Here is a 14653-nt window from a genome sequence, read left to right as displayed (position 1 = left end):
AAGATGATAACGAAAGTATTGTTGAGAGATATAAAGGGCCATTCAAGTATTACGTAAGCAGATTTTCAGCCATTTTTGACTCCCCTCCCCCCTTGTCAGCAAAAGTCAGCAAAACACTGGCCCTCTCCCCCCCCCCCCACCCTGTCAGCAAAATTTCGTCAGCAGCTTAGAATATTTCATATCTTCAAAAATGGGTGGTTGATGAAGTAAGCAACCTTCAAACCCCCCCCCCCTTGTCATCAAAAGTCGGCAAATCCGAAACCCTCCCCACCCCCGATGCTGACGTAATACTTCAATGACCCCCCTAATATGTTCGTAAGCCATTGTTTTCAGTGTGTTAATAAAAACACATGTAGTCAGTCGCCGTCAAACAAGCAAATTTCATTCCCTTTCGATGGAACTCGTATCCTTTTGAAGGTAAAGCACCATTTTCCCATGGTGATAAACCAGGGTTGTGCGTGTAACATGTAAAATGACAGAATTGAACTTCTATGCAAACTTGGTGAACTAAATGTGGTGTTAATGCTGCACTTGGCAAGCAAGCTATTTTTCGCAGTTGTGTTCGATGAGCTTGAAACTCTATTTATCCTTTCAACTCGATTTGCAAAGAAAACTTTTCTCTGTAAGTAAATCATAATTCAAGCAGCAAACAATTCAATCTTTCGTAAATCTATTTGTCACGTGACTTTGTATAAGCGGAAATGATGGTCCGTGTTAGTCACGACAAGATGGCAATTCATCCGGTAGAAAAAGAATAAAACACTACATACATCTCGACAAAACAAAGTAGAGACACACGATTGCGGACACAAATAACCGCGTGAACCATCATCCATAAAAGTTGCTTGTATTTTTTCGTGACTGCCAAATTTCTGTGTTGCCACATTACTTACATCTAAACTTGTATTGTATATAAATAGATGTTTCGTTTATATGGACGTGCGGGTTCCTTCTTTGGCTTCGAAAACGCTGTTGATGTACAATAATGGAGGTCACGTGTGTTGTGTACATTTCGCAAAAGATTCTTCTTCTGTGAAATTCTTAGATATGAACAGTATTATTTGTATCTTTGTATGTTTAGGGGTGTCTTGAAATGGACCGGTGGTTTTATTAAAAAAAATTGATGCGAGGATAACTCTCCGTGTTTTAAAAAAGTAATTCTGGCAACAGGTTTTGGATAGACAACAAAATTCATCCAAGGAACCGTTCGTACAAAATCTTACCGACTGATGACACTGCGGACGCACAAGGTGCATTTTGTTTCCTTTTTGCACGATTTTGTGGATACGTCACCTTGGACGAATAACCTAAAGGCATAACAACGAATACCCAAAACATCTTCGTCCATGCAAGATCTCATCGAACTGCTGAAGTTTTTGATTTCCTAGGCTAAGTAATATAAAGTTTTGGACTATTTGGATTGTGCTGGGGTTTTCAGTATCCCAGACACTATAAAATCTGAAATTTTCGACTGCTGAAGTTTTTGGTATTGATATCCTTGATATCCTTGAAATAGTTTCCGACAGTTTGGATTAACTGACTTACCGTACGGCAACATAGTCAGAGAGAATTTCCAAACATGATTAGATTGCCGTTGGAGTGACTCTGGGCTGCTAAACTTTTCGCCTAATCTCGGGTTGTGAAGTTTTCGATACACCAGCCTCTAGAAAATTTTGAGTTTCCAACTGTTTGGACTGCTGCACTTTCCGACTAATCGGGTTTGCTGAAGTTTCGATATCCTTGAAAGCCTTGAGTTTTCCACTGTTTGGACTGCGGCACTTTCCGACTAATTAGGTTTGCTGAATTTTTCGATATCCTAGAAAGCCTTGAGTTTCCCACTGTTTGGACTGCTGAACTTTTCGTTTAATCCTGCTGCTAAATAATTCGATATCCTAGAGCCTAGTCTATATACTCTACAAAATCTTGAGTTACCAACTGTTTGGACTGCTGAAATTTTTGATGTCCTACACAGTAGGAAAGCTGAAAGTTTCAACTTTCAAATTGCTGAAGCTTTCACTATCCCATGCACACCAAACAATTTGAAGTTTTCGACATCCTAGGCTCAAGGAAATCTTGAGTTCCCCATTGTTTGGACTGCTGAACTTTCCAACTGTAATCGGGTTGCTTAAATTCCCGATATCCCAGAGTCTATGAGTCTAGATTCTAGAAATCAACTTTTTGACTGCTGGGACTGCTGAAGTTTTTGATATCCTAGCCCAGTGACGAGCAAACTTTTTTAGAAGCGGACAAAAAAAAAAAACAATGCTAGGCCGAACATACCGTTTTACCGGCATGCCGTAAAACTCGAGGGACATCAGTTTTTTGAATGTTGGGGTCTGGTCCACTCCCGACATGCCGGGAAAAACAAGATTTAATAAGGATATACATTTAGCCAATTCAATGGATTTTTTAGATAAAGATACAGTATTTAAAAGTTATCAGTAGGCTGACCATGTTTCCTTGTAAGAAATACGGGATATCACCAATTATCGCCAAAAATGCCGCCAAAAGTAAACAAAGTGGCCAAATATTGGAGAAATTACGCAAAAATCAAAATGGCGGGAAATAAAGCATTACTGCACATTGCAGTGGATTTAAATGAATTCCACGAAATAAAATGTTCACCAAGACAAATGTTGCATACTTTGAAGACTGCCACTGTTTCATTGCAAATGAGACATATTGCGTTATCCTCCACAACTGTGAAAAAATAATTACAGTCAGTACATTTTAACAACTTTATGCATATTTATTGCATATTTGTACCAGATTCTTTGCTTATGCAAAAGTTTTTAAATCAAATTTTATTTAAATTTTCACAACTACGTTTCCCGTATGTCGATCATCATCTCAAATGAATTTTTTTTAAACATTGAAATTGAAAATGTCTATAATATTATTTTGAAATTTGCGGCTGACCGGATGGAACCTCTAAAAGGTGACTGTAGTTTGCTCATCGCTTATCCTAACCTCTAGCAAATCTTAAGTTTCCAAGTATTTGGGCTGCTGAAGCTTTCAATTAATCGAACTGCTGAATTTTCTTTTCTTTTTTTCGATATCCAGATCTTTAAAGGGAAAAGAGAAATCTAAAAGAAATCTAAAGTGTTCCTAAACTGACTGTTTGGGTTGCTGAGGATTTTGGTGCCCTTAGACAATCTGAAGTTTCGACAAATAGGGCTCAGAAAAATCTGAAGTTTTCGACTGTTTGGATTGCAGAAATTTCCAATTTCCTACCCTCCAGGAAATCGATAACTTCAGCTGCTCAACGAGGCTTTTCACGAACCAAGATGTCCCTTGTTATTCGTCCAAGTCATTCCGGATGGCCCCGAAATCATGCAAAAAACAAAAAACACAATAGGAGTGTCATCTTTAGGCAACATTCCTCACTAACATCAGAATTCAAAAAAATAAATTTTATTGCCTACACTTCGTCCCGTAAATAACCTGCCAGAATTGATTTTTTTTTGACACGAAGTGTTCGATAAAAATATTTTTGCAATATTTAAATACTAAAATATGAGCCATTTCTCCAGTAAATGCGCGATATCTGACAACCGTAAGAAAAGATATTCATCGTAATTATCCAGATACATCAAGAAAATACCCTATCATTCTAAATCGAAATGAATCACTTCCAAAGAAAAAGTGAATGACCGAACCGATCAATCGAAGCCAATTACCACCGAAATAAATCAGAAATAACCGATAGAGATCGCTACAGATCCCCGACGTTATCTATCACTCTCTGTTTGCATACATTTGCGTACATACCACGCAGTAATCTGCACGAGAAGAAACAGAAATCGTACATGTTTCCCCCTTTAGAAATCTGATCCAATCACGATTCTAAATTAAGATTTTTTGTCTAATTAAAGTAATTAAAATACACTTGCATGTATATCAAAGAATTGGAAAGTAGAACGATATCGAGTTTGGTCCAGACCCGGCATCACTAGATCCTTCCTTCCCTTTTAATTTTTCCTCTTTGTGTGATTCGTTAAAAACGCTGTACGCATACCGATGAGCAGCGCACCCTACAATTAAATGGCGTGTTTTTTTTGTTTTTTTTTGGTAGTGCGTTACGTATACGGTTTTTTGCCCCGATAAGTGGTTGTTGAGGAGGAAGAGGAGAAATAACAAACATCTTATAACACCGATGTGTGCCAGATCAGATCGATTCTCTCTTATGGTGATTGCTTCCTCAAAAGCCATATTAAGTGCTACGAGATTATTGCCCAATGTGTCTCGGCGACACGTGCTGGTGCCGTAGGATGATGTCGTTCAGACCGGAGGCGAACAGGATCAGAAATTGTGTCTTTCCTTCTATGATGACGAGAAAAACAAAATGGCATATTCCATGTGTGTGTCTGATAATATGAAATGTGAAATTCCCATTGAATGGCCTTACTTATTTTATTGGAATCATCGAACATGGTCCCGTCACGTACGAGGGTCGTATGATAAGTATGACAAAAATTGATATACGATAAGTATGGATAAATTTTGGACAAAAAGTCTAGTTTATTTTTCATTAGCGTTTCCTTCAAATAATGTACGAGTACGAATACAGACAAGACTCCTAAAGAATGACTTTCGGAGAACGCAAAGGGAGACTTTTTGATAATAAAACCGGGCATTCTATTCGATTTGTCTTACCACCGCTGAGCAATGTTCCGAAAACCTGAGCCGATCGTCAATGAGAATTCCGAAATCGGTTACCCTAGTTTCATCCGGATAATAATACTATTTAACTCGTGAACAAGTGAAAGACGAGTTGTTCGAACCAAAATGAGCGACCATACACTAAAGGTCATGCTTCATTCATTAGCCCACGCAGCAATCATATTCAAGTTTGTCTGGAGCATCTATCTGTCGCTTGGATTCCCGATTACCCCCAATTAGCTTCGCGTTATCTGCGAATTTGCTAACAATCCCATCGACACCCTGATCGAGTTTATCGATAAAACAGTTCTCCAGTGATTTCGAAATTTATTCTTTCCGTCAGAAAATTACGTTTTCTCTAACCCCTCAAAATAGTCATTTATAGCTCCGATGAACTCCTCATTTGATGAAAAAAACAAATTTCCCACCAAGTAAAACTTTCAGGGCTAGGAACAAGGGGGAAAAAGTCACGTGAGGCCAAATCTGTAGAATTCAGTGGATGAGAGATTGGTGCAAAGCGTAACTCACACACAATTTGGCCATTGCAGTGGGGGATCTGTGCGGTGGAGCATTGTCTTAGTGAAATAAGGCTTATTTAATTGAGCCAATCTTGGCCGTTTCACCTGCAGCTGTTCTGTCAAATTTCCCCGAAGTAAGCCATAACGTTCTACGATTATTGCCACACCCTTCTGGAAATTGTCAATATAGATTATATCATGAGAATCTCAAAAATATATGATATTCCTTTTTTTGGCAGATAAAACAGCCTCTGCCTTGATTGGTGCCGTTTCACTACTTTACTACTGCTTTGGCTGTTGTTTTTCGGCCAAAAACTAACACGGAAAGTTTACAGGATTATGAGCCAATATTGACAAATTTTCTTTTCCGAAATGTCTTAAGCATTCAGTTTTGATCAGTCGTGGGCACCCATCCTGCACAAAGCTTTTTCCAACTTCTAATGGAGAATATTGCTCACCTGTTCTATTGAGATGCCCCAACATCAGCTATCTCAAGCAACTTGAATCTGCAATATTCCATTACGAAACCAAAAAATTTTTCATTGATTTCCAGGGTGGGGTGACGACACCCGAGTGGCGTGGTGGTAAGATGCTCGTCTACCATCGTGAAAAATCAGCCCCAGGTTCAAACCCAAGGGAGAATATAGGTAAGATATTTTTTCCCTCACGAGCTTGAGGCGACCACCGATAGATAGCGTCTTCATTTCCAACCAATCTCATCAACGGCAGTAAATTGCAATACGACCATAATTGGTGTCTGGTGAAGTAGGGTGATAGCGGGTAAACCGGGAGCTTAGAACGCTCTTCTTTTTCGGTGGACGAGCGACCCGTTTGAATGCGTTGATCCAAAAATGAACGGTCTCTGTAATGATGGAGTAGAATCCCCAGAAACTTATTCATCATTGTATATGTTACTGCCAAGGCCCTAAGTTTTGGCCAAAGTTCAAATTCAAGAAATGATTTGGACTTTGACGGGCCATTTCGCGAAGTGGCCGGAGATCCCTGGCCAAAGCTCGATGTGCCGATGTAAAGACGGCCCACAGTAGGAGCCAAATAATTTTTTTTCTTTAACCAACAACGTGTCATACATGTTATACGAAGAATAATGCTATTTTGGCATTGTACATTGACTTTAAAAGAATATTTCTAAAAATCCAGTCATTGTGTATCATTTAAGAAAATTTTAATACAATATTTTTCTATATATTGGTGAGGTTATGAACCAAAATCTAAGGACTATCACATACATTTTTTGAATTACAGTGTTTCATAGACGGTATTAAGAATGAATTTTCAAAAATTCATTCGGGGGGGGGGAAAGGGGTCAAAAATGGCTGAAAATCTGCTTACATAATACTTGAATGGCCCCTTAACAATAAAACATTTTACAGTGTATCTATACGTATAAATAAAATTGATTTTCTGTGTGTGTGCGTTCGCCAGAGCTGAGCAAAAAAATGTCGGGCAAGAATGGTTCCCTGCAGGGGTGCAGTGCACCCGGGCGGGAGGTTGTGAGGGGCGGCAGCGTAGACTCGACAGCCATACCTCGACAAAGGGAACGTTGAGAAAATAAACAGTGCCTCTGACCGTAATACCAGAAACAAGAATGTAAGCTATCAGGGCGTTTCGAGGCAAAATCTGTACCTGTGCCGGACTTATATTTTGTTCCTCCTGCCTATTTCCCCTTGTCCATACATCCTGCGTCAGGGCCCCTAGGTTCTTTCACCGGACCCAAGCCAAATTTTCCACGGCGGACATCTACAGAAAAAAAAGAAAAATGATAAGGATTTGGCGCCCCTCTTGAGCGGAACCCTGCGCGGCCGCAATGGGCGCATGGCCAAGCGATGTCCCTGTACTCTTATCACAACGGGGGCAAGAGTGCATTTTGGTTCCTTCGCCCAGAATTTTGTTCCAGAAATAGTCAAATGAAAAATTCGGCTTCTCACTTGTCCAGTCCCTGGAATCAGGGCCGCAACTGGGGGAAGGGGGACAGGTGGGTCTACTGCCCCGGGCGATGGACCAGAAGGGGCGCAAATTTCACACTTTTACCTCTCTTTTAACATTACAAGGGGGCGCCAAAATGCATGCTTGCCCCTACTGACCAAGCTTCCAGTTGCTGCTCTGCCTGGAGTACCAGAAACACCTTTGAAAAAAAAAAAAATTCTTAATAAAAATAACCTAGTTATAATATATCATCTTTACAGGATAAGGGATGGTGCCTTACAAAAACAAATGTTATTTCAAGGATTAAGTTATCTGGCATTATTAAGAACGGCAAGATAATTCTAGAACAAAAAAGCAGCAGCAGAAAACTTACTTCAAAAGCGGGACGTATGGTCACGGACATTTTTCACGGTAAAAAATGATGTGAGGCTTTTCTTCTGAAAAACAAATTAGGTTTACCTCGAGGTCCCCTTCACCGGCTTCAGCCATGGCAGTGTCGTCTTAACGCATGGACTCACCCGGGCACGGCCCGGGGGCCTCAAGAGAAGGGGGGAACCTCACAGAAATGAAAACCGGTTGAAATTTTCGAGAATTTCCCAGGTACAGCCTCAGAAAAATTACTTTTCTCGGGGGGAACCCATGATGCTCTTAAGACGGCCCGGCCACCAGGGGCGGCATATGAAGCTTCACACCCGGGCGGCAGGTAAGCTCGAGTTGCCCCTGGCCTCAACAATGACTTTTGGAAGTCTTCACAAGGGTTTGTCACTCTTTATAATGATGCCGCTTTTTCAATCCTTCCAGTAATTGAAGGAAATCCAGGCAGCGCCGGGTATTAATTATAGCTAGTAATAAATGAAAACGGACAGTGTGTATTTAAATCAGGAAAAGCAAAAGCGGGTACGCACCAAGTAGCGGTTTAAAAAAAAACCCAATTATTATGCACATTTTGCCATCTATGATAATTGCAAATAACAACGGTTATCTTTAATGACGTCAAATCGTTACTAGATGGCAGCATTATGCGATTTCTTTGAAAAAGTTTTTAAATTTCATGTCCACGAACCGTGGGAATTCCCCATTATATATTCTAGAAACCTTGGGAATTTCCTGCCGGCCAGTGCCGTGTTAACGCATGGGCTCACCCGGGTACGGCCCGGGGGGTCTCAAAAGAAGAAGGCCCCAGAAAAACGAGAATTAGTTGAATATTTTGAGAATTGGCCAGGTATGGCCTTAGATAAATCACTTGGCCCGGGGGCCCATGATGCTCTTAAGGCGGCCCTGCTGCTGGCTCGCGAAATATTTTGCTTAATTTCTTAAGATACTACTACATCAGGGGCGCCCGCGATAAATATCAATACACATAACATGATAAACGCGTAGGCTGACTACGGGAAATAGGGATCCATATGGGATATCACCGTACAGGAAGTATAGAAAAGCTATATAACTTCTTTACCAATAGAAGACTCTTCTACGGATATCGCCAATTATCACAAAAAGTAAAGTTGCCAATTATCGCAAAAAATTGTCAACGCAAGCAAAAGAAAAATGCAAGTAAGTCGAATGCAAGTGAAAGTGCTGACTTCTGCAAAAAAAATTTAAAAGGCTAGAGAAGTGGCAGTTTCAGCAGAAAAAATTTTCAAACTCAAATAAAGTTGCCAATTACATCAAAAAGAAATGTCGAAGGGAACTAAAGTTGCAATTTAAGCTACAAAATTGTAAGAGGCCAGAAAAGGTGTCGAATACAGTCAAAAAATGTGTCAAAGAAGTTAAATTGACTTTGACAACCTCTCTTGTTGTATTTGGCTAAAAAAAATTCCAAAGGCAAGTAAAGTCACCAATTACAGCAAGAAAATTGTCGAATGCATTAATTTATAACTCATGAAAGTGATTCACGATTTATCAATCGACATATTATCGATTCTTGATTTCAGAAATTAGATCGTCTCATTGATAAATAAAGCGATAAAAAACGGGGTATTTTAAGAAAAAACTTGGGAAGACAAAAATTTCGGGCTTTGGCCAGCCTTTTCGTGAAGTGGATGGAGATCCTTGGCTAAAGAAAAGCTATGATTCGGGGTCATCGCCAAGTTGACATTTTTTTTTTTTTGTAATGATTATGGCCATTTATAATTATGGTTAGATATGGGAATTCTAATGATCACAGGAATCTGAATGTATCGATATCATGGGGACATAGGCGGAGATAGACTTGAAAGTCTAGGGTGGGGGGCACGATGATGATATCAATACATATACACACATATACATTAGATCAGTTGACTCGGGCGGAGGGGGGGGGGAGCGTATCTCCGCCCATGTGTACGGGGATCTCTGACCACACACACTTTCTAATAATGGAATTCCCGACAATGGCCGGCCAGATTTCGGGCTTTGGCCGTAACATATTACCGAAAACATAGGCACTAGAAATACTTGTTAGGGGAGTACAGTATTATATATCTTTCTAAAAATATATTTCCTTAACTTGAATATTGATAAAAAAAAATTGGTGAAAACTAATATCGGAATTTCATAATAAATGACTCCGGCCGAATATAATATATATAAAAATATACCTATCTATTTGTTTTTATATATTTCGAATAAACGACCCGTAAGAGTTCCGCTGGAAACTTCTCTCTCTCTCTCAGAGTTCTCCGACACTTCTGTTCAAGACTTCAGAGCAGACCAAAGTGATTCCCTCCACGTAAAATGATGTCCATGGACTCCTTATATCATCAGATCTCATAGAGGGATCAACAAAACTCCCGAAATTCCCACATGAAAGAAAATGAACAAAATTTAGAATTCTATAACCTCAAAAATTTGCAGATGAAAAGTACACTCTTATGGTACTTCACTTCTTAGCACGACTGATTAGTAAGGGGCCATTCAAGTATTACGTCAGCATCGAGGGGGTTTCTGATTTGCTGACTTTTGATGACAAGGGGGGGGAGCGGGGATTTTGAAGGTTTCTTACGTCATCAACTACACCTTTTTGAAGATATGAAATATTCTAAGCTGCTGACGGGGGGGGGTCAAAAATGGCTGGAAATCTGCTTACGTAATACTTGAATGGCCCCCTTAACGGGAAATTTCTGCTTGAAAAATGTATACTTCTCAGTAAAACAAACTACATCAATGAGTTTATAACGGGAAGAGATGGTGACAAGCAATTGAATACTATTTCAAATTTCTGGTATATTATGATTTGCCGTGATGATCTGGATTTAGATACTAGGTGGAGATTGACACCGTTTACAGTTCATTATAAAGTGTAGGTTTTAGTCTAACCCACCCATGTGAGCATACGCGGCGATAGACTTGGAACTCTGCGGGGGGGGGGGGCAAGATGATGTCGATTCATCTATACATATATGCATTAGATCTGTCGAAATCCCCTTTGATTGCCCCCCCCCCCCGTATCTCCGCCCATGCATGTGAGGAAATAGATGGTCATAAATGATGGACAAGGGAACGGGAAGTGAGATACAGCAACAAAAAATGAAAAGTTAAACTTCATAACTAGAGCCCGGATTATATGCAAATGCATACCTGCATATGCATAGTTTGGCCTTTTTTACCATTAATGCATAACATCAAAGAGTTTTCAAGATAAGTGCATATTTTTGACGGTTTAGTTAAGCTCACTCAATTCTTTTAAAATATATTGTTCACAATATTTTCATAACATCAGTTTTTTTCCCGCAGATGAAATTTAGTGAATTAATACATATTTATAAAGTATTTTACGAATATTAACCGTTTTATTGTATTTCTAGAGATATGTCTAAATGTTAAATTTTTAGAAATGCACTCGAATCCCATTTTAACGAATACCGTTATAGCGAAATTCTCGTTTTAACGAACACTTTTCTAATATTTCAGATAAGTTTACATAAGAACAATGCAAAAAACATGGAATTCCTTTATAACGACATTTCAATTTAACGAAGTAATTTCTCCTGTCTCTTGGAGTTCGTTATAACGGGATTTTTTAGTGCATATAATCCGGGCTCTATAGCTAACCTACACTACCTGATGTTGTAGCTTTTCTGATATTTAACCATTCAGAAATGAATTTATTTGAGTGCTTCAAGTATAGGCTTAATTAAACTGCAATCACACACACACTTCCCGAGAATACCAAGACAGGCCAGAAATAAGTAAATTGAGAATTTATTTTCACCTCCACAACGCACGCAATTTTTTATTAGATTTTTTTTTAAACGTAGCTACTAAATTTAGATTCTTGAGCAAATAGTTGAATACAGACATAGAATATCACCGCGTAGAACACCCCCCCCCCCCCCGAAGAAAAATTAATACAGAAACCGGTTAGAGTTAAGCACTTCGAATTTCGCAAACTACCTAACTAAATGGTTGGTCACCCGGGGCAAGCGCGCGTTTTGACGCCCCCTTGTAATGTTGAAAGAGAGGTTTCAGAATGAAATTTGCACCCCCTCGGGTCCAGCACCCGAGGAACAAGACCCACCTGCCCCCCCCCCCCCATCCAGTTGTGACCCTGAGCAGAGATTTACTTGATCGGCTGTTAGCTAGGTCTCGGCTCTCAATTTATGAGGCTTAAGAATTGTCCGTGTGTGAGCACTACGTGTTGGATGGATCCCTGGCACTTTTCAATGACTATGCCGAGGATGTATTTCTATGTGTGTACTGCATCTATGTTCGCAAATATTACGTACTCATTAATACAGGGTGGGCAAAAAGTCCGCTGACGTACACAGTATGTGTTGCACATGACCACCACCACAGGAGATAATGCATTGCAGGCGAATCACAAATCTAGCAACGGCAGCAGGTCCGGCATTATAAATAAATTGAGCATACAATTTTTTTGTGACACTTAAAACTGTTATTTTGACAAACCCCCCCCCCCCCTCCGAAATGTGTTTTTTCCTGTGATACAACCTCCATTCGGCGGACGGCCACTTTTTTCGGAATGCCGAGTGGCCGGCTTAGAGAAGTTTCACTGTAATTTAAAAATTCATAAAAATTGAAGGAATTGGAACACTCGAATGCGGTTTGCAAAAAAAACAGTTATTCTCACGAAAGGGGATTTATTTATTTTTTTTGAAATATTTCAAATTGTTGTAGATAGGAGGCGCTACACAAAGCAAATTACTAGAAATATCCAAATCAGAGTCCCATAAAATGTAGGTAGTACGAAATGTTCGTAAAGCTTCAGCCGCTGACTCGTGGTTCAGGTAAAACAACTTCACCTATAGTGGTTTATCCACTATATATTACTCCAATATCGACATCACAATGAAAACCTTGTGAGCGCCAGTAACAAGAAAAATTCAGAAATGAGTTAATTGTACAACCTGCATTTGATAGGACTCTGATATTCATATTTCTAGTGATTTGCTTTCACTGCCCTCAAGTGGCCATAAGGTAAAGGGTGCAAATGAGTGAGGAAAATACACTACTGGCCACCCAAATTGCAACACCAAGAAAGACAAGAGATATCGCAACAATATTTATTTTGTGGATAACATGTTGACCAAGCATCAAATGATTAAATTTATAGACTTCTGTGAAGTGTGGTTCCTGCCAAAATTAGTAGCCAGAGTAGCCGCCATTGTTGGAGATCACCCCTGCCACACGCCTCGGCATTGATTCAAAGAGACTTTGGATGTGTTCTTGGGGTACAGCAGACCAAGCAGCTTCCACGCGTTGCCAAAGTTGATCTGGTGTGGCAGCTGGGGATGTAATCTGGGTCAATCGTTGAGCAAACATGGACCACATGTTTTCTATCGGCGAAAGATCCGGAGAGCGAGTTGGCCAGGGAAGCAATTCAATCTGGCGATTGACGAAGAACCTTTGGACAATGCGTGTCACGTGTGGTCGCGCATTATCCTGTTGAAATATGGCTGTGGGCAAGCCCTGAAGGTAAGGAAGGACAACTGGCTCCAACACCTCGGAGATGTAGCGCTGGCTTTTTAAAGTACCGGCAATGCGTACTAGAGGAGTGCGAGAGTGATATCCAATACCGCCCCATACCATAATACCCGGTGCAGGACCAGTGTGGCGGTGCATAACGCAGCTGTTCAGCCTCCTCTCTCCACGGTGTCTCCAGACTCGAATCCGACCATCGTGGTGTTGCAGACAGAAGCGTGACTCGTCAGTAAAGACAATTTCATTCCATTGTGCCGTCCACATCCTTCTTTCATCGCACCATTGGCGGCGGAGACGTCTGTGGTTCTGCGTCAAGGGTAGACAAAGCAATGGACGTCTTGCGGACAGACCACTCTGCTGTAAACGGCGTCGAATGGTACGCGCAGACAATGGATGATGCGGTACAGACTGAATGTGCTGTGCTATAGTTCGTGATGTGGCTGAGCGATCCGTCACTGCCATACGCACAATACGCCTGTCATCACGTGAAGTGGTGCACTGAGGTGGATGCGATCGAACACGTCGGTCCGTCGTAATCTCCTGCATCCAACGATCACATATCCGCATTACAGTTGTTTGGTTTCGTCCAACACGACTACCGATTTCCCTGAAAGATAATCCACAATCTCGGTAGGCCACTATCCTTCCTCTGTCGAACTCGGATACTTGATCAAAAGATGATCGCTGTTTTCTACGAGGCATAATTGATAGTTTTTTTGAAAAAACCACAAGAAAAACACAATTGCCGTACTTCAAATCGTCGAAATCTCCAAGCCTTAAATAGCGCTTTGAAGTGGCGCCACAGGCGCGCGTGATGTGCGTCTGCGCTGAAATTCTAATCATTTGCATATCTCACCTCCGCTAATGCATGTTGCAAATTTCATATTATTTGCATGCTTCCTTCAGGGTGTTGCATTTACGGTGGCCAGCAGTGTATAAAGATATTATGTATTTTGACTCTAAAATAGCTTGGAGCTTCCTTAATGGATGGACCGCACACATAAATAACTGACGCTATAGCACAGAAATCACAGAAAATCAATCGAAGATCACAACAGGCCCGAATCTTTGTGGTTTTTTTTCAGATCTTATTTTTATTTCTTTCCCAAGCAATACTATGCAAAAAGTTTATTAAATTTTCAACTAATATTCCCCATTGATTTTTTTGAAAATTTTTTATATTACATTTTAAGTATTATGGTGTTACAAACAGTGATTTTCACGATTTTCTGTGAGTTTTTCTCTGGATTTCGGAATGAGAAATCACAAAAAATCCTCAAGAATGGGCGAGAATTACCCTACCAGGGTTTAAGCTACAGTCGCATTTTTCGCCATGCATTTTTTCAAAGAAAATCTTAGAATGCGAAAGAAGTGATAGCCACTTTTGCAAAAATGCTTACAGGAGGTACGGAACGAGTAGACATGTAACCATTAATTATTACATTAGCATTGTAGCATTTTGCTAAAGCTTTTCTCCCCATTTTCGCTTTTTTGCGAAAGGAAGTTTTTATCTAGCTTAAACCCTGTACCCTACCCAAAGCCCTGATCATAGAAACAAAGGAGGTGTGTGGTGTGTGTTTGGTTACCCTTCCATTCCTTACCCTTGA

Source organism: Pholcus phalangioides, unplaced genomic scaffold (genome assembly GCF_987345545.1).
Source record: "Pholcus phalangioides strain wild (caught in Gottingen) unplaced genomic scaffold, Ppha-v1.0 ptg000005l_1, whole genome shotgun sequence".
NCBI lineage: Eukaryota > Metazoa > Arthropoda > Arachnida > Araneae > Pholcidae > Pholcus > Pholcus phalangioides.
Note: the sequence above shows the minus strand (reverse complement) of the source record.